Source organism: Coenobita brevimanus, chromosome 44 (assembly GCF_032717465.1).
Source record: "Coenobita brevimanus isolate Jiangsu-jjx chromosome 44, ASM3271746v2, whole genome shotgun sequence".
Classification (NCBI taxonomy): Eukaryota; Metazoa; Arthropoda; class Malacostraca; order Decapoda; family Coenobitidae; genus Coenobita; species Coenobita brevimanus.
In genome coordinates, this window is record NC_136997.1 from 39,015,386 (window position 1) to 39,038,089 (window position 22,704).

A 22,704-nucleotide genomic window follows, 5' to 3' on the forward strand; every position below is an offset into this window, starting at 1 on the left:
GTGCGAAGGCTGCTTTGAAAGTTGGGTTGAAACAGGGATGTGTCATGTCTCCATGGTTGTTCAATCTGTACATGGATGGGCTAGTAAAAGAGGTACAAGGTAGGGTAGTGGATGTTGGAGTGGCCCTGGTGAGAGAGGACAGTGTTTGGAAACTCCCTGTACTGTTGTTTGCAGATGATACTGTGTTGTTGAGTGAAGACGAAGGGGAGCTGCAAGGCTTGGTGGATGAGTTTGGGAGAGTGTGTAAGAAACGGAATCTGAAGGTGAATGTAGGGAAGAGTAAAGTGATGGTCTTTGAGAGAGGTAAAGTCAGTGAATGTACAGCGAGGTTGGATGGTGAGGAATTGGAAAATGTGAGTACGTTTAAGTACTTGGGTAGTGTGATGAATAAGGATGGAGATTTGGAGGGTGAAGTGCTTGAAAGGGTACAGCAGGGAAGAAAGGTTGCTGGTTCTTTGAAAGCAGTGATAAGAAACAGGGAAGTGAGTATGGAAGTGAAAAAGTTACTACATGACAGTATTGTGATACCAACTCTAACGTACGGAAGTGAAGCTTGGACGTTGCTGGAAGGACACAAGTCAAGAGTGAGAGCAGTGGAAATGGGTTATTTAACAGGAGCCTGTGGAGTCACATGGAGAGACAGGCTGACGAATGAGGATATAAAGGAGCGTTGTGGTGTGGATGTGGATGTGATAGGAAGCGTTATGAGGAACACACTGAGGTGGTTTGGCCATGTGGAGAGGATGGAGGGTGAAAGACTGACGAAGAGAGTGAATGTGAGTGAGGTGGAGGGGGGAAGAGGGAGGGGGAGGCCGAGGATGAGATGGAGGGATGGGGTGGAGAGGTATATGAGAGAGGGGTGTGTGAGTTGGGAGCAGGGCAGTGAAATGGCGAGGGACAGGGCGACTTGGAGGCGATTTGTTTGTGGCCACCCAAAACGGGATTGAGGCGTCTGGCAATAGATAGATCTCCACAATATTATCACTTGGGGCACCAAATTGCCAGAAATTTTTTGCACTCTCCTTTGACGTGGGTTAGTCTAACAACAACAAATGTTAAATTTAGATAATAGGACTCTTAGAAAAATTAGGGTATAATTGATACTCTAACTCACCCATAATTATCTCCTCACATCCTAGCTTGCCCATGCCTTGCCTTTTATACTTTCTCCTCAGATTTTAAAGAGCTAAGAACAGTGCCAATCTCTCCTTTATTTACAGACTTAATCGTCCCTGACTAAAGATTTCACAGCCAGTTGATTAGTGGTTATTTTCCTTATTTCAATCTTCTGTTTACTGTCAGCAGGCTTTACTCTTCCTTGCAAATGTTCACACAGTTGAATTAATCCTTCCTCAATCTCCTCACAGGAGAAATGATCTTTTAGGTACCTACCATAGGAGGCATCCTTGGTTCTAGTGAGCAGCTTTAAGGATACAATTCTAGAAAGCACCCCGATCTGCTGCTTTTATATCTTCGTAAGTACCTAAATCTCTTAAATTACATCTCACTGCAATCCAAAAGTTTTGAAAGGAATCAAAATCATGTTAGGTATGGATAATTTAATTTGTCATCAGTAACTTGGTAATGGCATGCTCCCTATCTTCATAATTCTGTGTATGGATAGTCAAATCCGCCTTATAATTATTCTCTTCAACAGGTATTTTCCTTATCAACGGGTAAGGCGTGACCTTGACCTGTCCTAACAGATAGGAGAGTTTACTTACAGTGGAGAGGTCTGTTCTGCCATGGACTAAGCATTAAAATTGATGGCAAAAGGATCTACAGTTTTGCTCCTCATCAAACTCTGGGTATGCATTCGTGAGTAGATAGTCTCTGCTGTTTACTGCTGAGAAAATTTATAAAATTCTCATCCTTAGAGAATCGGCGAAGTAAGCCAGGATAAAGTATAACTTACTACTTCATTTCACAAGTCGATTCACCATGTGTCAACTGATTATATATATTTATATCGTCTTTTAATTCATAAATTCACATTCCCCAGTGACAGTTTGTTTGGGGAATTACCTACTGTACCTGACGATGCACCTCTGGCTTTGGATGCAATAATTTTACTATTATATCCAGTTACACAATAAACTACTGGTCCATAAGCCTTTTCAGAAGCATCACAAAGTATATGCAAATGTGACTACTCATGACTATATATTTGCCTGAGAATATGTATGCTTGATGATTTTTTCAAATTTCTAATCTGTTCTCATTGTTCAATATATGTCTCACCTAATTCAGTGTCCCAGTCCAACTTTTCTCGCCAAGCCTCTTGCACTAAACACTTGCCCCTAATAACTATAGGTCTGACCAATCCTAATGGGTCAAATAACATGGAGACCTGACTTAACTAGGACCTCTTGGCGACAGTGACATCAGATAATTTAATTGGTTTTAAATTTATTTCATCAGACCTTGTATCCCAGTTAAGACCCATCACATTTTGAGTTTTGGGAATGTCAATATTTGAATAGTCCTCTTGTTTGCTATGCTTTAAAAGTGGTGAATTTGTATTCCAGCTTGTAAGGGCAAATTTGCCTTCCCACATTCAGAACTGGCTTCTTCATAAGCCTTCAATGTTTCCGTCACTGCATCAGCCACACCTTGTAAATTATGATATTCATATAGAAGGCCTGCCCTGCTTCTGGGCATTTGTCACTTTCAAAATCATGCCTAAAAATGTTGCATAGTAGGAAAGGACTATCACAAGAGCCAATGAGCACCGATCGGAAACAGTAAGTTTTCAAAGGACTACACTCATTTTGAGAGTCTTGAGGCCAGAGCAATTTTGTGAATTTCCTGTCTTCTTCTCTCAGTCCAATTCTGAGAAAAGCCTTACTAGCGTCTTCTGTATAAGCGAAGTTCCTCTCTAAATCTTATTAACGTACTCCCCACCTTCCCTGTTACTGCCGGTCCAAAGTATAGACCTTTTCCTGTGATTTCACAGAAATCACGTGATTATGTTTACGACTCCATATTGGATGGCAAACTCCTCGCAGTAATGGCTGTCCAGACGGGGCTTTCAGAGATGAAACTTAGATATATGCAGAAATCTGAATGATCGCCACCAAGATCTGTACAGGAACAAGATAGAGTGTTTGGGACTTGATCCTTACACCATTTCTCGGGAGAAAATCACCAGTTTCATGGATTGGGGACCGAAACCAGTTCTCTGATATGGCGATCTCTATCACTATTTGGTAGAGACTCCATCAGAGTTCACCGGGGAATTCTTCAAGGTAAACAGACATGTCATATTGAATATGCACAATGTAGATAGCTGGAACTGACATATGGTACTTGTAAATAGTCTTGGTAATCAGTATATAAATCACTGATGTGGGGCCAATGGGGGAACTGTATACTTTGACTAATCGAGCAGTTAATGAATAGAATAGGTTTCCCAATGAGGTACCCTAGTTGCTGCACCCTATTTAGAAAGTATCAAGCATAGGCCAAATAAGCGTATGACAGGTATGGGTTCATACAAAGTCTGTCATTCCTGTAGTCACACTCCCGTGGAAGCTGCCTAGCATGGGCCTGTACGGGCTATTGTAGGGAGGGTAAATTAGTCACACTCTTGTGGGAGCTGTCTTGCATGGGCCTATTGTCCTACTACAGTTATCCTCTATTCTAAATCATCAACTTAGGCCCTAAGTTAGGTTAGGTTGGTTGGGTTAGCTTGGTTTGGAATTAAAAAAAAAAAAAAAAAAGTAGTTTCCGACAGAAATAATATCAGATTCAAATTAATCACACTATAAAACATTAAAAAATTAAAATTTTAAAGCTTCACGGTGAGTTGGGTGTAACTCTGGAAATTTACCAAAAAATTTAGTTATTTTAGAAATTTCAGTAATTATAGGCCTAGATACACACACAGCCTATATACTGTATGTTTAAAGTAGTTTTACATAAAGTGCATAACTGATAGTATATGCCACAACTGTCAAAATTACTCTGAAACATAGCACAGGCACAAATTTAAATTAAGGTAATTTATTTCATGCTGATGAGTACCACAACATAAAACTAAAAGACTCCATCAGTATAGTTATAACGATTTTTTATGTTAATTAAAAAAAATCTTAGTAGCTACATACCTGGTAAAAGATAAATATAGGGGGCTGTTGATATAAGTACACTATTTATCCTTTTGTAATTAAAGTATTTTTGTACTAAGTTTAAAATGTTTATTCAGCTGGAGCATGTGTATATTGACAGTTTTGCCTGCTGTGGCGCAACATTCATTTCTAAATAAAATAGAAAATTATAAATACTAGTACTTGTAACTGAAGCACTGTTTAGCACACAGGCTCACAGTGGTATATAACAGTTTTATACTGAAGTGTTGAACAATGTTCTGTACTCCACTATTATTAAAATAGTTCACCATGACACAAAAATCAGTTTCAAATTAATCACACTGAAAAACATTGAAAAAATTAAAATTTTAGTTTTAACCTAACCTAACCTAACTTAACCTAACCTCCTTACCTAACCTAACCTAACTTTAAGTATGACCTAACCTGTGTACAGTACAGGTTTCTCTCTTCATGACCTAACATGTAATTTAATATGTTTTACTTATGCATCTAACATTCTTGACCATCACTGCTATGTCCGGTTTGGTTTGGGTGAAACTCTGGGTCAATAACAAAACAAGGCCTGTGACATGGACCCTCCCCCTCCCCCCCCCCACACACACACATGGCCGTGTGGGTCGTTTGCTCTGTGACAGTAACATAAATATATACCCCATGACACCTACAACTGCTAAGAATGGTAAATATGCCCGTATCTGCTCACAAATCATCGGCTCACCTGATGTGAAATGCTAGCTACAGAGGCGGGAGTAGGCCGAAGGCTGCCAAGTCTCCCTGTTCATGGCAGCTATTCGCTTCCATCTTCTTTCCTCATTAGCTAGAAACCGGTAGAAGTGTACACCACTTCCAGTTTTCTGCATTGCTGTACAGCTGAAGGCACAATAGTGGATTATCATTGTGGATTCTGCAGTTCTCTTTCTCTAGATATCCGACAATTTCCCGTCCAATATGGCGCCGTAAACAAAAGTCCCGTGACTCGTGACGTCACGTGGAAAATAGCTATTGGCAATCGTTTAAGCTAACTGATCCTTTGGTCCTTTTACTACAACAGTTAAAACTCTCCTTCTGGGAGTTGTTGCGAATCTTTGCTTACAGCATGATGTGGTAAATAATGTCCTTCTTTATGGCTAACACGGAATTCTATCTGTTCTATAAATTTATTCTTCAATTCATTTTTTATAATATTATTATATACTGGTAGATGTTAGATGCCGTCAAGAGATTTTATGATGGTAGTGAAGCATGTGTAAGGGTTAATGGGCATCTAAGTGAATGGTTCACGATCGGTGTGGGTGTGCGACGAGGTTGTGTGATGTCCCTATGGTTGTTCAATATATACATGGATGGGATGATGAGAAAAGTAAAAACACGAGCAATGGAGAGGGGGATGGCGTTGGTAATGAATGGTGATGGATGGAATATCCTAAATTTGTTGTATGCTGATGATGCAGTCTTGCAAATACCGGACAATAACTTAGTAGACTAGTGCAGAGTTCTGCTGATGTCTGTGAGCGTCGTGCCTTGAGAGTAAAAGTAGTAGACTAGTGCAGAGTTTTGCTGATGTCTGTGAGCGTCGTGCCTTGATAGTAAATGTAGAAAAGAGTAAAATGATGGTTATGGAGAGAGAAGATGACTTCCAGTGTGTTGTTACAGTGAATGGAGAGAGACTAGAATTGGTGAGAGAGTTCAAATACCTGGGTACAGTGACAGAAAAGAGAGGAAAGTGTGCAAAAGAAATGGAAAGTAGAGTGACTCACGGAAGGAAAGTTGCTGGTGCAATGAAGGCCTTGATAAGAAACAGAGGCTTGAGTGTTGCAGCTGCACGAGGCTTACATGAAGGAGTGTTAGTGCCAACTTTAACATATGAATGTGAGACTATGGTGTAACATGAAAATGAAAAGTCAAGAGTGAGAGCAGTGGAGATGGGACTGCTGAGGAATGTATGTGGAATACAGTGAGTGGATAGGATACGAAATTAAATGATTCATGGAAGATGTGGAGTGAGGAAGTCTGTGGACACCAGAATGAAAGAGAGTGTACTAAGAGGGTATGGTCATTTTGAGAGAATGGATAACAATAGAATGGGAAAATGGTCTATCTGAGAGAATTTGAAGGTTGGAGGAGGCAAGGCAGGCCAAGGAGAAGGTGGAGAGATATGGTGAATGAGTGTGTGAGGAAGAGAGGTGTGGAAGTCGGTGAGACTAGGGAACTGACAAGAGATCGAGCTGGCTGGATGAATATTGTGAGAAGTGCATGATCAGCGATTTGGCACTCCCTTTTAACTTGACAGTTGCCGGATTAACTCTATAGGATACGTTTATGTGAAGGTACAGAACGTGGTGAATGTTTTTGGCATATCTGATAGAGCCAGGATTGCGGAGGATTGAATGATTCTGATTTGGCCAAATCATAATTAAATTATTTGGTCAGATCATAAACATTACATAGCTAGATAGTGTCGGAATAACAGATAACAACGGGCTTGACACCTCGGTTGGTTTGCCTGAGCCTTTCCAAGCATCCTTGGCGCTACTTTTTACAATGTCCTGCACGAACGAGCTTGAAGAACAGAATTAAAAATGATGTCTCTCTCCCCTCGTTGGATTCAGAGATGCCAAATATTGTTTAATTACAATTCCTTAAATACTGTGAATTACCTCACTAATTTTTTAAGGTAAATTCAACTTAACAAGTTAATCTTAGTATATATAATACTCGAACTAAACATATGTCAAGATATGTTAGACCTTCCACAGTTTTCCTGTCAGGATACCACGTCATCCTACCATGCAGGCGCAGTCATGACAATGGAAACTTCCTAAGTATTTACACCTGTTTACAATATAGTTGTCCACAAAGGTTACATGCAGTAGCATAAAATTTCTTAATAATAAGGACAATTAACGAGAACTAGAGCTACATCCCTGGGTTAATAAACCGCTCTATTTAGAAATAAATGTTCTCTGGATTTTCTTTTGTTTAAAAAAAGACAACTATATTAAAAAGGAAAGGAACGCAAATACCGCTAGTACAAGATATATATACTCGCTTTAGGGGAAAATATTTTCCACAATAGGCTTGAAACCCCTTCAGTACGAGTGGCCTTTCAAGAAGTGATTAAAATCGTCTAGTAGTAGCAAGAGAGAGAGAGAGAGAATATCTCCAGACATAAGGGAAAATAATATGTTGTTTTAAGTGCTGTGGTCCCGGATTCGTCTCTAACGTGAACCCAGTTGATCACAGGCTTAATTTGTCCGTTTCCTACAGTCTGCATGCTCAATTCCAGGGATAGGAAAGAAGGGGAGATAGTTGAGGGATGTTTCTATTATCAGATAGTTAACCTCCTAATTATATCAATGCTACCACATGAAGGCATCCATCTCCAGACCAATTAATGACACTGATACCTGGAATATACATGCTGTTATAGAAATGTGTAAAGCGGATTTTTATTCTGCGGATCTGTGTGACTCTGACCGGCAGATTAATTTCTGAATTAATAGCACTGTAGGTTAAAATAAAATGTTGACCCTTTTGGCTTCGTTGATGGTCAGGTGTAATTCGATTAGAGGGTTGATTTGACTAGTAATGAAGGAGACTCATTCTTATGTCACAACTAAGGATTACTGAATTTCATGTAGGCACGACTTATATTCAAGTGGTCAGAGTAGTCCAGTTCTGTCCGGCCAAACAAACTGACTGGAATGTTTGAATGTTTTATGATATTCAGTGGGTCAAGGGAAAAAAATATCTGGTCCCCCTTTCGCACAATCCTGGATTGGCCCTTGCGGTTCAAATACAGTAAAATTTTCCTTTAAAAGTCCAAAAGGTTTCGGTAACAGTAAAGATAGTGTAACTCCTGACGTTTCTTATTAATTTATTCATTTACTTTTTTTTTTTTCATTTGTAGTAACCAGTAATTTTCCTTGAAGGGCAAGCAGGAATGAGCGTAAAAAGCAACAGTGAAATAGAAAAGGGAAAACATATGAACACGTACATGCGGAAGAAATGCTGCGATGATACAGGTTAGTTTCAGTTTGAATCCTGATTTCGATGGCTGTACTCTGTTCACTTTAATTGTACTCTGTAGTCCTTAATTTGGCGTGAAATTGTCATCTCTCCCTTTCCAATGCTAAACTGTAAAAGAGATTAACACCCAAATATGGTACTAGTCACGAAGTAGTATAGAAAGGATGTAGAACCGCAGTATTGTCTTGTTTTGCCATTGAGCTACACAGAAATAAGCTGCAAAACAACGAGCTAATGAAAGCAATTGAACTGTGTGCGAATAAGTGGCATCTCTCCATCTTGAATGCTGAACTGTAGCAAAGAGGTCAACAAATATGGTGGCAGTCACAAAGAAGGCCATTGGAACTTATGTAGATTTTTTTTTTTTTTTTTTTTTTTTGCCACAAAGCTACATGAAATGGCTACAAAAGAACGAAAATCTCTGGTAAGTAAAGGTGAATGAATTGCTGAAGATTAATACAAAACAGTATTCATAATAAAGAGCAGTTACTAAGATAGGAACCCCAAATGTGAGATTTTTTTTTCTATTTACGTTATTTACTAACACACTGGTTAACGGTGTCACTGAAGGACAAGTAAGAGGAGCACATGATTACTTACGTACTGTGTTGCTACAGACATGTTAGTTACCCCATCATGGTCACGTTTTCTTTCGTATATCTTTTTTTTTTTTTTTTTTTCTGACACGGGCCTCGGAGAGCCAGTGATAGGATATTCAAACGTATTTATTATCGGTCGCCTGTCTTAACTTAGGTATGTTTTTAAAGGAACAACTAGATAAGGGAAGATTTTGCACTCATTTCCCAGTCGTCCTGTTGAATACAGCTATAACCTTTCAGCATGACGTTGGAACAGGAGACAGAGGGAGATTCCGCAGTCTCCTTGTCTTTCCTGCTGTTATGCTAGGTGTTTTTAGGTCGACTTCTCATCCCAAGAACACTAGCTGCTGAGCTGGGGTTCTCTTTCGAGACCGGAACTAGAATACACTACAAGAGGAACAGTGCATAAAAACTCTAGTCAACCAACCTTACACGTGTATTACCATTTATTCATACACCATTGAGCACAATGTGAATACAGTCTGGACACAATAAACTAGACAAGTTCAAAAGTCACTGTCTGGACGGGAGGACTCTGACAGGGCTGCTGAAGTCTCGGGCTGCCTATAGGTGTTGGCCAGGTGTGGGAGGGGTCCCATCAGGTGTGCCTTCCCTTAGAGGACACGGGACTACTCTCGGGGGCCACGTCATCCAGAATGGGCTGCTGGGAGGGGGGCCCTTCCCTAGTGGGGCCTTGGTGGGGAGTTAGGTCCTCGGGACTGGGACTGAATAGGGAGAGTAGGCACACTTGCCTGCACCTACCCTGTGGAGGAGGTCATCATCCGATGGGGCTAGGGATGTCACGCCCTCGGGTTCTGGGGGCACCTCAGGGAGTCCAGGGACTGCGGTCTCCCTCGGGTCAGGTCGCCATCAGGGGTGGTGTGCAGCATCCTCGCATTTAGAAGTCCAGTAGTGGGTGGTCTCGCCTGGACACCAGCTGCACTGCTCGAACCCCGGGGTGATGATAGGGCCTTGCCAGACCTCCTCCAGGTATAGCTCCTCCAGGGGGCTGCCTCTATGGGGAGAACAGGAGGGGTGGCCTGCTCAGCCACAGGAGGGATGGCCCAAACAAGGGACATCCTCCGTAGAGGAAGTCACAGGGAACGAGGGACAGATGGTGTCTGTTCCCTCCCTGGCGTGGCTAGTGGCCGTCGTCCAGGTCCCAAGGGCAGCAGGGGTAGAGTGGCTAGTAGCTGTCCCTCTCCTGCTGGTGTGGCTAGTGGCTGTCACTGGGGCCTGACTTCCTGGCAGTACTGAGGGTGAGATGTGGATAGTGTCCATCACCTATCCACTGGTGTGGCTAGTGGCAGTCACTGGGGTCCTGTTGGGCGAGGTGCGGCTAATGGCCATCACTTGCCCTCCAGTGCAGTTAGTGGTTGTCACCGGGGCCTCTTTTCCCAAGTGGATTGTGGGCTGGTTGCGGCTAGTGGCCGTCACTACCTCAAGGATGTGGCTAGTGGCCGTTACTGAGGTCCTTTGAGGGGAGGGGACAGCAGACGAAGTGCGGCTATTGGCCGTCACCTGCCTGCTGGTGCGGCTTGTGGCCGTCACTAGTTTCTGCAGAGGGGGGGATGCAGCTATGAAGCAATTAGTGGCCATCTCCTGCCTAGTGCGTCTAGTGGCCGCCACTTGGATGCTGTGTGGGACTGAGATATCAGCCCAACACCGAACCTGGCGAGGGCTGGTATGACTGGAGAGTAGTGCACCAGCACTGTGTAGCTCTCGTTGGGTCCGTTGAGGGGAAAGAGGGGCGCAAGGTAGTAGGGGACATAGGCCCGTCCTGCCTGGGCCTTATGTGAGCCCTAGGCACCTCTCCATGGTCTCCCCCTGGGATGGGTGTCGTGATATCGCTCTTGTTGTGTTTCGTCATGGTGGGCATTTCACCTGCAAATCAAGACCTGAGTTACAACAGGGAATTGATTGTGTGTTTGTGTATCCCATCCTGGGTGTGAATACTGGTCGACCTTCTTAACCCTCTCAGTCCGATTTTGAATTTTGGATTTTAATGTTGCAGCCTTCAGACGATTTTATTCAATTTACCGGAGACTTTTAGAACTGCAGGCCCCCCCTGTGGCGGGGGGGACACAACCTGGCTGCACTATGGGGTGGTACTACTACTCTGTGGCCAGGTTGTGTTAGGAAGAATACTGCCACCGTATTCCCTGCCTGTCGTAAAAGGCGCCTAAAAGAGGCGGGGTGAGGGGACTAGGGACCCCCCTCCTCTGTATTTTAGTTCCTAAAAAGAGACAGGCCAGAGAAAGGGATGGGGGATGGAGTTATCCCCGTACCCTGAAGATTGGGTCTACGAATGTGCGTGGATGTAGTACAATTGAGGCTAAAAGGGAGGAGATTGGGAGAATGTTTGTGAGAAGAAAGTTGGATGTGTTAGCTTTGAGTGAAACGAAGATGAAAGGGAAGGGTGAGTCTATGTTTGGAAGTGTGAATGGAAGATTGTCAGGTGTTGATAGAGGAAGGGCAAGCGAAGGTGTGGCCTTGTTAGTGAGTCCGGAAGTACAGCAAAGTGTGATTGAATGGAAGGAGGTGTCATCGAGACTGATGTAGGTGAAAGCGAAATTTGAATGTGAGTTGTGGGTGTTTGTGAGTGCATATGGGCCTGGTAGTGATAGGGATGAACAAGAGAGGGAGTCTTTCTGGAATGATGTTGATGAGTGTCTGCAGAGTTTTGGAGCGAATGTGAATGTGGTAATAATGGGAGATCTGAATGCTAGAGTGGGAAATGTAGCAGTTGAAGGCGTAGTTGGTATGCATGGTGTGCCTGGAAGAAATGAAAATGGGGAACAAATGATAGCGATGTGTGTTGAGCGAGAGATGGTGATTAGGAATACGCTGTTTGAGAAGAAAGATATTTATAAGTATACATGGGTGAGACAGGAGGGTGGAAGGGTTGTTGATAGAGCTTTGATGAACTATGTGGTTGTGTCTAGGAATGTCATAGGAAGATTGTTGGATGTGAGAGTTCTGAGAGGGAAGGGGGAGGTATGTCTGACCACTACATGGTGGAGGGAAAGTTAAGAGTAGGTAAGAGATGGGTGAGAGCTAGGAGGGTTAGGTGTGGCAGGGAGGTTTTGAAAGTGAGTGAATTGGATAAAAGAGAGAAAAAGATAGAGTATCAGGAGAAATTGAAAGATGAGTGGAACGCAGTGAAAGATCGGGAAAATGGCAGCGTGGAGGAAGAATGGCAGTTGTTTAAGAGTGCTGTGGTGGGGCATGCAGAAGAGGTGTGTTGTGTGAGACGTGTGGGTGGTGGTGTAAGAAAAGGAAGTGAATGGTGGTGCGAGGAAGTAAGTATGGCTGTGGCTGAGAAGAGACGTGCATATGAAGTGTGGCTGCAGAGGAAGGATGAGATGTCATATGAAAGGTATAAGGAAAAGAGGAATAGAGCGAGAAGGGCTGTGCGTGATGCTAAAGTGGCAGCAGATGAGAGGTGGGGTAGGCGCCTGACAGAGAATTTTCAACAGAATAAGAAAATGTTTTGGAAGGAGGTGAAAAGGTGCGAAAGGGAGAGTCTGGGAAGGAAGAACGAGTAAAATCAGAGGATGGAAGGATGTTAATTGAAATGGATGCAGTAAGGAAGAGATGAGCAGAGTATTTTGAAAGATTGTTAAATGTAGAGGAGGAAAGGGTGGCTGAGATTGTGGCGGATGGAAGGGTGCAAGGAATAAATGTGTTGGGAGAGTTAAATGATTCTTTGATCACGAAGGAGGAAGTGGAGAAGGCAGTAAAGGAGATGAAAACAGGGAAAGCTGCAGGTATGGATGGGTGTGCTGTGGAATGCTTGAAGGGTGGTGGAGTGACTATTGTTGACTGGTTAGTAAGATTGTTGAATGTGTGCTTTGAGAAAGGTATGGTGCCAGTTGACTGGGCAAGTGCTTGTGTGGTCCCGTTGTATAAAGGCAAGGGTGATAAGTATGAATGTACTAGCTTTAGGGGTATAAGTCTGTTGAGTGTTGTAGGTAAGGTGTATGGCAGAGTGTTAATTATGAGAGTTAGATAGGGTACAGAGGGAGTGATTGGTGATGAGCAGTGTGGCTTTAGGAGAGGGAAGGGATGCACTGATCAGGTGTTTGCTGTGAGACAAGTGTGTAAAAAGTATTCAGCGAAAGGCAAGGATGTGTTTTGGGCATTTATGGATTTAGAGAAAGCGTATGATAGAATTGATAGGGAGGCTTTGTGGACTGTTTTAAGATTGTATGGACTTGATGGTAGGTTACTAAAAGGGGTGAAAAGTTTTTATGTAAATAGTAGAGCGTGTGTAAGAGTGGGAAATGCTGTGAGTGATTGGTTTCCCGTGAGAGTGGGGCTGCGACAGGGATGTGTGATGTTGCCTTGGTTGTTTAATATTTACATGGATGGTGTTGTAAGGGAGGTGAATGCAAGAGTTTTAGGTGGAGGTCTGAGTCTGGTGAATGTTGATGGTGGAGAGTGGAATCTGAAGCAGCTGCTGTTTGCAGATGATACTGTACTGGTGACTGATTCAGAGGAGCGATTGAGACAGTTGGTAGAGGAGTTTGGAAGGGTGTGTGAAAGGAGGAAATTGAAAGTGAATGAGAATAAGAGTAAAGTGATGAAGTGTACGAGTACGAGGTTGATAGATGGTAGGGGGATGAATATAGTTTTGAATGGTGAGTTGCTTGAGGAGGTAGATTGATTTAAATATCTAGGGTCACATGTTGCTGTGGATGGAAGAATAGATGCAGAAGTGAAGTTTATAATAAATGAAGTAGGAAAGGTGCTGGGAGGAATGAAAAAAGTGTTTGTCGTTCGCTTTGAATGGATGTAAGGAGAAGGCTGTATGAGGGTGTTGTGGTACCGACTGCGTTATATGGGGCTGAAACATGGAATATGGGTGTAGCAGAGAGGAAAAGTTTGAATGTAATGGAGATGAGGTGTCTGAGGAGTATGTGTGGAGTGACGCATATGGATCGGGTGCGAAATGATGAAGTGCGAAGGAGAACTGGAGTTGTTCGGGAGATGGCTGGTAGAGTTGAGCAGAGGGTGTTGCGATGGTTTGGGCATATGGAGAGATGGATAATGAGCGATTGGTGAAAAAGATAACTAGATCTGATGTGAGAGGTGTAAGTCTGAGAGGAAGACCACATGAATAGGATTGATGGACAGTGTGAAGAGAGCGTTGGATGCGAGAGGGATGTCTGTTGAGCAAGGAAGAGTGGCTGTGAGTGACAGAAATAAATGGAGAGAAATTGTGAATGAATAAGTGATGACGCAGCCCTGAGGGGATATTCTCCCGCATTTGGTCTGATCAGCTAGTCAGGTCAGGTGCAGGTAAGGGGATGGGTCTGTTATGATGTGGCAGGGGTAAACCAGTTCTGCTGTCGGGCCCTGCTGCGGATGTCACTGATTGCATTGCGCAGTTGACCCTTGTGCGGTGTGGTGCGGTGAGGATCTGTCCATTCTCCCCTTTGGGGCTAAGATGCGAATGAATGTGTTTGAATGGACGAGTAAATGGGAAGTGTGTCGTCCTGTCTCGGCTACCTCCCTTTCCTTGGGGGAAGCAGCCTAGGTATATATATATACAAAATAACCACTGGAGAAGTGAAAGGCACGACAGTGAGTACTTTTGTATATTACATCTTATACGAAAGTACTCATTGTTGCTCCTTTCATTTCTCCTGTGGTTATTTTGCATTCATATCTTCACGGTGAAGCGAAGTTTCTGCATATATATATAAAGGCGTTAAGGTTGGATAACTGAATTATATATATATTGTATATACAAGCTCACACCATGAGATCGCCCATGGGTCAATGTAAAGTAGTTTGGTCCCACCGAGTGCAAAATTTAAAACTAGAAAGTGCTCGGAGAGTGCACACCTCTGCCATTGTAATTTCCATTATTAAGGATCCTGATCCGGATCCGTGAATATAGGATCCAGATCTGAATCCTGATCCTCTTCAAAATTTAATCAATTCTTTCTTGGTCCACAGCCTGCCATTCCACAAAATTTTATTGAAATTCATCGAGAACTTTTGGAGACATTGTACAAGAAACTCCAGATCCAGATGTGGATCCACCTCCAAATTTAATCATTGCTTCCTTGGCCCACGGCCGCCCTTTCCACAAAATTTAATCAAAATCTGTTCATAACTTTTTGGGTAATCCAGCATCCGGATCTTTGGAGATAGGATCCGGATCCAGGTCCAGATCCCCCCCGAAATTTATTTATTTTTTCTTGATTCATGACCCACCTTTCCACAAAATTTCATTGAAATTCATAGAGAACTTTTGGAGATGTTGTGTTGGATACTCCGGATCCAGGTCCGGATCCAGCTCAAAATTCAATCATTTCTTCCTTGGACCATAGCCCACCCTTCTGTAAACTTTTATCAAAAACCGGTAATAATTTTTTGAGTAATCCTGATAACAGGCAGACAAACAAAGAGTCAAACAAACCAACGTGAGGTAAAACATAATCTCGTTGGTGGAGGTAAGAACCAAGATGAAAGTGAAGTACAGTCACCAAATTTAGTACATTTATAGAACCTGAAATGCTGTGCGTGACTATCAAGTATGAATGACCTTGACCCAAAACTCAAAGTCACAACCAAGGTCAAAGTTCAAAATTTGCTTATTTTTTTATGAACTGAGGTCACATGCAGAAGACAGATGACCTTGTCATGTGGTGGGTTATTGAAACTGCTAATGGCAATTCCCATTTTCTAATTATTATTATTATTAGTATTGTTGTTATAATTATTATTATTATTATTATTATTATTATTATAATTTTTCTCATCATTATCATCAGTAACCCATCACGTGCCAGTACCATTTTAAAACGGTCTGACGTAATTCCGTGGCCAGTGCCAGTGCCATTATAAAATGGCTTAAATTTTACAAATTCACTGTGGCCGCATTTTTCAAGGAACGCGAGCAAAAATAGGTGTGCTTGTAGGGCAGCCCTTCCTCTACTTTGCCACAGGTGGTCAGGCCTATACACCCATGCAGTCCCTCATCACGCTCGCTCTGCATCACTCTGCTTGTGTCCATCGTACAGTGTAGTAATGTCTTGCCATGATCTCTCAGACGAGGAGATTCAGGAGCTCGTGAAGGTCCCTTAAACTGGGGAAAGTGACGTGGACGATGACGTGCAGGATAATGACTACGTCCAGCCTGATGAGGAGAGTAGTAGTGATGAGGAAATTCCCTCACCATGGAAATCAGTGTATGTGGGGTATGCTAGGGCAACACGTGGAACAAGGCACCTGCATGTCGCCACCTTGCACGTCATGATGATGATGAGGAAGGCAAGGAGGAAGGTGACAGTTCAGCTGTTCATGGGTGGCTGGGGAAGCCTAGGATTTCCCTACGTGGGGATGAAGGTGTGAGGAGGAAGAGGGGCCGATTTGGGAAAGTTCCATTGTTGGGGGAGAGTGAGTCATGTTGCCCGTGCTCTCCCTTGCCCCAACGAGACCCAGCTCAGCCTAGCACCTCAGGACAAAGTGTTCCCCCATTCCCCACACCCAGCACTTCACGTGAAAATGTTTCCCCATTCCCCACTTCCCCACAGCCCGAGGATGACGGAGATGATGATGAGTAGGAGGAAGAGGACACGATGTGGGAGTGGGAGGATGGGAGTGACTTTGTTCCACTGATACACCCGTTCACCCACGATAATGTGGCAGGGTGTACTGTTCCTGAGCTCACTCCTACCTCAAGTAGACTGCAGTTTTTTAGAAACTACTTCCCATTGGACATTGTATTGAAAATTATTGCCCTTACCAATGCTTTTGAAACATTTGAGCATGGGGGAATGACACAGACCCCACACAGCTGATTTTTTTAACCAGACGTGATGGCAAATGAAATGTACTTGTTGCTAGCACTTGTTCTTTTAATGGGGATAATGAAAAAATATCAGCTTCCTTCCTGCTGGACTGTGGATCCAATAATGGCAACACCAATTTTTTGCAAGGTGATGGGGAGGAATAGATTTCAATACATCCTGAGCTGCCTACATTTTTTTGACACCCTTGACCCAGCTAACGCTATCAGCATGGACAGGATGAGGAGGATACATCTAGCTTTTGATCCCATGCAAGAGAAATTCCGTACCTCCTTCTCCCCACACAGAGACCTCGTCATAGACGAGAGTCTCGTGCTATGGAGACGTAATATTGCATTCCGAAAGTATATCCCCAGCAAAAGACACAGGTTTGGCTTCAAAATCTTGATGATGTGCGACTGTAGGACTGGGTATGTGCAGGACATAATCCTGTACACAGGTATTCAGATGGACATCACAGAAGATAGATGCTTGGGACTGTCAGGGGCTGTGGTAAAGACGATGATCGAGGAATACCTTCGTGGTGGGCACGTCCTGTACCTGGACAACTGGTACACAAGCCCCCTTCTCACCAGGTACCTTCACCTGCAGGAAACTGGTCTGTGCAGCACCATAAAGACGAACCGTCGGTTCATGGTGAAGGTGGGGTAGAAGTTTCAGAAAAAAACAAGGTTTTTTTTTACAAGGCAAATACAGTAATATCCTCGCCACAGCATGGCACTACAACCGCAAAGTCTTCCTCCTCTCGTCTGTTCATCAGCCCCTTGTACATCACACAGACAGTACAGATTACAGGGCAGAAGGGTGATGCCCCGTCTAGAAACCAGAATCTGTCTTGGCATACAATGTGAACATGCGACAGGTGAATCAATCTGACTCAATGATTTCCAGCGTGGACTGTGCCAGGCCCATGGTGAAATGATATAAGAAATTATTCTTCCACCTCGACATCACTGTCCTCAATTCTCACTATCCACGCATATACCGCTGGCATCCAGGAGACATTTGAGGGATATATTCGTAAGCTGGTGCGGGAGATAGTGGGGGAATATGGGAAAGATAGAAGTGCTGCTCGCCACCCCCACACTGCAGCCACACCTGTCCGGCTAACCGTTAGACACTTCCCCGGGATCGTCCCTCAGAATGCAACGGGTCAAAATCCCCAGCGGAAGTGTCACGTGTGTGCAAACAGCATCATAAGGCCACGTACTCAGTGGAACGACTCAAGATATATGTGTGCAGAGTGTGACATAGGACTGTGTATATTCCCATGCTTTCAGGAGTACCACACTTTCACTAACTATTCAGTAACAACAGTGTGGTAATCACGAGCGAGAAAAAGACGCTCAAAATGTGTTGTAAGAAGGAAAAGATGCTCAGAAAGTGTTATAAGTATTGCTCTGCTCAATCAGTAGAGAGTTGGCCTGCAGTTCTAACGGACCCATGATCAAATCCCGGCTGGGGCAGGGAACAGTTTAAGGATTTGAATTTCATTAAATAAGGCTTTACTGATCTACCAGAAGACCCGCCGAGATGTAAAAATACCCCCGCTAATACCAATACACCAGTCCTGTATGAGACAGCCCTAGCATGTATTCAATATAGACGGTGGGTGTTAGCGCCGAAGTGGTGATATGTAGAGGTGTATGGTATGTAGGAGGACTGTTGGGCCTTGATAGCAGGCTGTGAAACCTATGCCCAGAATCGGACGCATAAAAAAAATATATATATATATATATATTTTCTCGTAACTATAAGGACTGTAAGTAGTGAAGACATTTTTACATAAGTTCTCATAAGTGTAAGACGATGTATTCACAGTGAGATGCTCAAAAATACTCTTATAATATCTGTGTATACTGAAGGTATGTTGTAAATACTTTATCGTCTGTGAAAGGACTGTACATTGTGAAGTCAAGTTGTGCATATTTTCTCGTACCTGTAAGACAATGCATTCACAGTGAGAGAGATACGTATAGTGTGACAGTTGTTGAAGTAGTAAGTTATTTATTTGCGAAAAAAAAAAAAAAATTATTTATGAATTTCTAAAAAAAAAAAAAATGAGTATGAAGTGGACAGAAAAGTGTAAAGAACATTCCTATTCCTTCCCTGAGTCACGTTGGCGAGAATACCTGGGTTTACCTTGCATAGAAAACGGGGTTTCTCTCACCTCAGCTGGGGATTACGGTGCACACAGACACCTGAAGGCGGGCGGTGGGACTACAGAAAACGCACTTCTGACCTCTGGTGAATTTTTTCAAGGTGATATTTGTTTTTCATATCAAAATCTATCAGCAAAAAAGAAAAAAAAAATCGAAAATTGGCCGGCACGGAGGTGACACATAGGGCTAAAAGTGTCCGACACACGGCGGGTTAATATTATAATTTATTTCCTCCAAGGAGGTAAATGTCTTATCCCTTGTCGGTGTGTTTGTTTTTCTGTGTCTGTCTGTCTGTCTGTTTGCAGGATTACTCAAAACAATTATGAACGGATTTGGATGAAATTTTGTGGATGGATGGGCTGTCGCACAATGAACAAATGATCAAATTTGGGGCCGGATCCGGATGCGGATCCGGTGTATTCCGCTCAGTATCTCCAAAAACTCTCAAAAATTATCAGTGAAAGTTTGTGGAAGATGCTCCATGGAACAAGAAAGAAGTGATTAAATTTGGGGGCAGATCCGGATCCAGATCCTCTTTCCATGGATCCGGATACTGGACTACTAAAAAAAAAATAATATGAAAGGATTTTGATGGAATTTTGTGGAAGGATGGGCCATGGGCTAAGGAAGAAATGTGTAAATTTTGGTACAGATGTGGATCCGGAGAATCCCGCAAATCTTCAAAATTTCTCAATGAATTTCAAAGGAATTTTGTGGAAAGGTGAGCAAAGGGCCAAGAAAGAACTGATTAAATGTGGTCGATGACCCAGCTCCGGATCCTATATCCATGGATCTGGATTCAGGTCTTCTAAGGCAATGACATTGGCAGAGGTATGAGGACTTTTCGTGGTTTCTAGTTGTTATTATTATTATTATTATTATTATTATTAACAGTTCGTGTAATATATATCTCACATTTTCTGCTTCTGTCATTCTGCTGGCTAATGTTCCTAAGCAGAGAGGGGCTTGGTATGTTTCTCTGTTGTTTGATATGATGCGTCAGGAAGGAAAGTAACGGACATCCCTTAAGTGTTTATTATTATTATTTATTAGACTATCTTACCTTACTGTTTTTAGTCAGGGTAGGATGGTGGTGATGATGATATGTTTTTATTCTTTCAACTCTTAATTCCGCGGCCCAGTTAATCCTCCTCCGTACCATACACTTCGACAGCTATTTCCACTATTATGCAAACAAGAATACATGGGTTTGCTATTGAAAAATAAGTAGCTTGGAAAAAGGTGCTAGAAAAAGTAAATACATCGAAATACTCTCCTTCTCATACTTTCGATAACGATGAATTATAGGGTCTTCTCAGTGAATTTGGAGATTTCATAATGTCTTTACCTTAGCGATTATTTCTGCACAGTACACCAAAGTATCCTCTTGAAAGTTATTAGTGCAAATTATACTGATTTTAAACCGCTACAAATATGCAACAGCAGTGTGTTAAGTGGTTAAATAATGGCTCGTATTCCCGCCAGCTAAGGGTGCTCCCTGACAGCTCCTTAGTGTGCGTTCACACGTCCCCTCGAACTTATATTGAAATCACAGCTGGCAACATGTTTGGGTACATGTATGCAGCAATATTTGGACAGATGTATGCAAACATGTTTCAGTGCAGCTTCGAACTTTGGCAGGAAGGAGGATGGGATATATGTGTCCATACCAGGCAGCTGAGACTTCGTTGGGGTTTTAATGAATTTTCCAGTATGAATGTATGGGATTTTCCACGCGCTGGTATGCCATATATCACTGGACAACAGTAATAACAACAGCAACAACAAGAACAACAACAACAAGAACAACAACAACAAGAACAACAACAAGAAAGATGATAATAAAAATAATAATAATAATAATAATAATAATACTGTGTAAATTTAAAAAATCCCACGATTCTCTGACATTTGGCGAGGTTTTGGTCGATGCCAAGATTTGACGGAGGAGGAAATGGTGCTACAATGTCGTGATGCATTACTGTACACACCTTCAAGTCAGCAAACAACCCGACCTATACTCACTAGATCTTAAGTTCATGGAACCTAATGTCAAGTTAGATCTCGGTGACTTGTGTGTGTTTGTGTGTGTTTGTGTGTGTGTGTGTGTGTGTGTGTGGAGGGAGATAGGGAGGGTTAAGGGTTATGAGGTGTGTGTGTGTGGGTGGGTGGAGAGAGAGAGGGAGGGTTAAGGGTTATGAGGTGTGTGTGTTAAAAGTGGGATGGGGTTACGAGATGTGTGTATGAGAGACAGAAAGAGAGAGTATATACACTTCCAAAGTAACAATTTAATTCTTCTCATAAAAGTTATGCAGATGTGGATCCATCACCGAGTAGACGGGCCCAAAGTTATATTTGTGTACCCTCGACAATAATCCATGAATGATATTGCAGAAAATTATCAAACATACATACAGACGGAGAAATTATCTTCCCGAACTTTAACAAATACATAGCGGGAAGTACGAAACATCTGAATCACGCTCTCTCTCTCTCTCTCTCTCTCTCTCTCTCTCTCTCTCTCTCTCTCTCTCTCTCAGGTATTATTGCTCACCTGAAAATGGAGGTAAGGGATCTGGGTCCTGCCACCTCCCTCCCCCAAATCCGCCACACTTTTTTTCAGCATAAAATATACTTAATAACCCGTTCCCTAGGGTACGGCCACACCGAACGTGACGAGCGGGGCGACTTGAGCGGGGAGGGATGAGACGACACGATAAAACACACTAAATATTATGTGGGTGGCCACACTCGATGAGTGGGGAGGTTTGTCGCCCCGCTCACCCTCCACGCTCGTCGCTACGCGATGCAGCATGTTCCAAAATGTCGCGCACTGCCTAGCGACACCCCCACTCCCCAGGCATTTGCATTATCATTCATTCATGGTAATACTGCGTTTTGGGGCGGTCTGCTGAACACCCTGTTGAAGCCTTGTACCAGAGGAGAGCTGTGTGGGATCCAAATGATCCACTCCACAAAAATACTGGAGTGTTGAAGAAACACTCGGAAGATATCTGAATAACTGCATAAAAGTGATAAATTATAATCGAGAATTTGTCATACGATTGCTAAAGTAACGTTTGTTCCACCGTTGTTATAAAACGTATAAAAGACCATTAATGTCTAAAATTCATACTAGTATTTATTGCTCTATTCCCTTTCTTACACCGTAGGTCTAAAACTAATAAGCAGATAAGTATATACACTAGATGTATGTGTATATGTATATTCGTAATGAACATCGACAATTTTATTATTTATCAATACATAAATCTATGAAATATAATTCAGTAGGTAGTGAATTGTTCAACGGATATTTCACTATAGGCATGCTTCTGACTATCTGTCGCCCACAAGGTTGCCGCTTCCTATTTGGACACGCATGGAGTTGACGCTCACCTCCCCGCTCATCGCTTGACGCTACCTCCCCGCTCGTCGCGTTCGGTGTGGCCGCAGCCAAGGCACATCTGTCCTCGTCCATGTCAATCTCCTTCCCATGTCACTGATACCTCCAAAGACAACATTCTTGGCAGCATATGATTTTTTTTTTTTTTTTTTTTACATTATACTCACTGCGCTTGATTTTCCATATTTCATCATTAGGTGTTGGAGAGGGACGCCTTCAAGTGGAGTCACCGATATATCGGGGTGGCTCCGCTGCCCCGTTATACAAACGTCCCACATCTACTTTGTCCCTGAAAAGAAGACAGTGGACCGACGAACGACACTTTCAACTTGCACTGCATCAGGTTCACGTTGCAGTTAAACCAGTGGCAATAACAACATCAACAATTGCCGCTGTTAACATTGCTACTACGTAATAATAATAATAATAATAATAATACCTTCACTCTCATCTTAAATATCGGGACCAACTGCTTAGCCCCGGGCTCCTACGCTCCTCATGGGGCAATGTAGGATTGGATGATGGATGGATGGATGAATAATAATAATAATAATAATAATAATAATAATG